Genomic DNA, 4,133 nt, shown 5'->3' with positions numbered 1-4,133 from the left:
TAAACTGGTACACAATTAAAAACATTTTATTTAGGCCTAAATAAAATGTTTTTAATTGTGTACCAGTTTAACGTTGAATATTATTTACGATTTTAACTTTATACACAAGTGCCAAAATACTGTAATTATTTATTATATTTCATTTTAACAGTTTATCTACTTTTTATCGTTATTTTATTTGAATTAACCGTACAATCATTTATAAGAACTGGCAAACCTTCAAAGTAGTCTTTTTTTTTTTGGATCAGAGGGCTCTCTTTGGTAGCTATAACTTTCTCTTTACAGATAATTCGTTTGTTTGTTCATTGTTATGCACAAAATTACGCATTGAGCTATCTATAGTATATCCACTACGAGTATCGAAACCAGATATTTAACGTTATAAGCCATCAGACTTACTGCTGAGCCATTGGGAGGATTTCCTTCATTGACGAATCCGTTGTTCCAGACTTGCTTGAGGTCTGGTTTCGGAGCCCGATGCTCATTTGTGCGACTTTTCTCGTTTTTACGGAAAGCATTGAAGGCACCCTTCTCAAAATGTCATGTCTTGTAGCTCTAACGATCTTTTTCAAAATGTCATGCGCCACAGTTTTCAACCGAAGCGACATGCCACTTCAATGATATTTTCAATTTGTTCATAAAATAGCGTGATTATTGAACCCTCTGTACAATTTTTCAAAGTAGCTTGATGAGTAAAAAAGAATACCCATTTCTTTCTTTTTTGGTGTTTGAATAAAGTGTAAAATACTTCTGAAATAATAATATAAATGAAGACGGTTGACAAAACACAAAACATTTTATTTACACGGTTCGAACGTTTCGGAATACATTCATTACATCGTCAGCGAAATCTGAAAATCGTGTTACAAAAATATTTATTTATTAACAGTTGAGTTTTAAGTGTGTAATTTAGAATAATTTTAGATCTAAATATCTGTAAGGTCACTGCGTTTGCAAAACAAAACGCCACTTGAAAACTAGAGTCTGTGAACGTTTAGGAGTATCTAAGAGAACCGACTGTTCAGTACTTAAAACCCAGCCACTCATCCATTCGTCCACATGCTGAAACCATGGTCACAATACTCCATTTAACGATTTCTGTGTCATTACTACAGGACCCTCAGACCTTAAACTCTACATTAAAGAAGGTTTACTCATAACTAAAGACTTACAAAGCTCTTTAGATATAACATTATTCTAAGTTTACACATTTAAAGTTCAACTGTTTTGCAATATATCTATAATATTTTGTTTTATCCTTCCATTAACCACTCTTCTTAATAACTAATTTAACTAGTGATTAATGACAGTATAGTTTTAGTTAATAAATATTTTTGTAACACGATTTTCAGATTTCGCTGAAGATGGAACGAGTTTATTTGAACCTTGTAAATAAAATATTTTAGGTTTTCTCAACCGTCTTCATCTTCATTATTAGACTTCGGTTTCCCCCATCATGAATCTTGTACTTCAGTAATAAATTACAGTAACTTTGTGGCATTGACTTCAAAATAATACCTTTGTTTCAGAGAATAAATCGAAACTAAATCGAAACTTCAATTTGGACGAACTGCTTACTGGGTTAGTTTAGATTTAAAGTTTTATTGACAAGTTGAAGGTTTAATACATGTGCACGCGTGATGCTTCTGAAAGTGATTTTTGAAATGAAAAAAAAAAAATGTCTAATTATACAGGCTAAAATTTTCGTATGCTTGAGATAAAAACAACATTTTTTTTTCAAGAATATGAAACTCAAGATACACAAAATGCATGTTTTAAAATCATTTAATAATAACACATAGAATAATGATTATGTAGCTGAAGAATGAACCTTTTATTCTCAGCAAAGAAATGTGTACACAAAAAAAAAAAGAGTATTCTAAGAACACTAGCGACATCTTTCGGCGCTCAATAAAGGATATACCGAAATTACCACAATTATTTCACATTGACTAACTATGTACACATACAGAAAATGCCACGCTAGTTGCTGGAAAAGACATATATATACATAATTACTAATTATACTTTACATAACGTATTTTATTCCCAAAACACACATGTTTAATTACTTATACACACTTTTGGTTCAATCGACACTTATAAAACTCACACCAATGAAAATGTCAAAGTACTCAGGACGATAAGGTTGGGTGAATCTTAAACTAGATAAGCAAAATATCAAACATGTCTAAAAAGCGTTACATAACTCATGGACGGTTCTAATTAAATACACAGATATATTCTTCAACGCGAAATTTGTCTTTAAACATTCTATGAAAAAAAATTAATATCCTTTCGAAGTAACTGTTTCAATAAATAATGGATTTTACTGATTCAACCAATCACAAACGAGAAACGTAAACCTTTGAAAGAACGTCTTATAAATTAAACTTGGATGCACGACTATATAATTGAATTTAAAGCCATATTTAGATTCAAATGTAAACTGTTTGCGTTACATGTATTATGCAAATTCAATAAAGAAACGAATATACTACGAGTACCTATATTTTCAATTTTAAAGCGTTGCTTTCTTCAGAAAGTTTACGACGAGATATACATGTTCTACATATTGTTTTTTACAACTTAAAAAAAGAAATAATAAAAGTTAGTTTTGTGTTTTTTATAATTTATGAATTCCAACTGCATATTTACACACAGCGATAGCTTTTATTTATTTATTTATCCACATCACGCAATCTGTTCAATCTTTAATTCAACTACAAGTCTTAATATTTTGGCTAACCTAATGCCATTACTTAAAACTTACAAAATAAAGTTTAATTTCAAATGTTAAAAAAAATACTTGGATATTTTTAAAGTTAACACTAATACATAAGCGCAGATGAACCAGGAGGATTTCGTACGTACGATTGTGTGTATATATATCTGTAGTATGAATACAAAAGTATACGCTACAAATTATCATGTATTATATCTCGATATAATTAAGTTTCTGTTAACAACTACCACTAGAACTTCAAAACAGCGATTCGTAATTGCTGATAAAGTTAATGTGTTGACATAACACATTATAAGAAAAGTCACTTAAGATTCCACACTTAACGTTTCAAATTTTGGATAGATTTAGGGATCAACTTCTTTATAGGGGTTCGGTTTATGTTTTGGACCAGGGAGGGTCAGTGATCTACGGGTAGGAAGGAGGTTTGAATGTTTCGTTTCATATCGGAGATAAACAGAAAGTGTTGAAATAATCTTATAAAAAAAATTAGTATTAGACCCTAGGCAGCGCGAAACACGCTATAAATCCATTGAGTGTTCGTAATCACGAAATTTACAAAGGAAATAAAATTGTACACATTAATACTAAGCTAATATTGTATGTGTGTAAATATAAGTATCCGTGTAGATAAGAGTACATATTTTGGGCCATAAACCAACTAATAAATTCGCTAGTTATACCTTTATTGTCTTGACATATAATCATTTTGATTCTTCATAAAAATCCTAGGTGTTGAATAGGCCATTGATTCCATTTCTATACAAGCTTTGCCAGCATCACGTATTTAAATTAACGAACCACGAACTTAATGGGTGAGTTTCCATATGAATTAAAAACTTTTTACTTAATTAGTTGTTTTTTTTTAAATTTCGTCTGTTCTGAATGGTTTACGTAACACTATAATTTTAGTACATACATCACACTTGTACAAAACCATGGTAAAACAGTAAATTATTTCGCGGCAGCGTTTATTTTCATATAACGAGGTCTAAGTTATGATCTCGTCTTTATATTGTAATAAACGTGTATATAGCCACAGGCCGTTCACATATTGCTACAACATCGTGATTGGCCCGAGGAGAGAGCTTGCAACTGTTTGACAGAATGAAGAAGAACTGAAGGCAATATTCTAGTAACTAGTACAACACAACGATGAGATGAAACGTAACCCATTTTATACGAGTTTACTGCAGTAAATTTTTCTGATGATTTTGATTCAACTAATTGTCTCTTAAACTTCTAAAGAAATTTTTAAAGCATGGTCAAATTCTCCCAAGATATATATACACTCTAAACAATAAAACCTAAAACACTTTATAAAAAGACAAAACGAACCTGGAATTACGGTGAAAACCTCTTTAGCACATATTGCAAGTTTAGAAAATAT

Source organism: Limulus polyphemus, unplaced genomic scaffold (assembly GCF_000517525.1).
Source record: "Limulus polyphemus unplaced genomic scaffold, Limulus_polyphemus-2.1.2 Scaffold10420, whole genome shotgun sequence".
Lineage (NCBI taxonomy): Eukaryota > Metazoa > Arthropoda > Merostomata > Xiphosura > Limulidae > Limulus > Limulus polyphemus.
The sequence above is the reverse complement of the archived record's forward strand: the minus strand, read 5'-3'. Positions refer to the sequence as shown.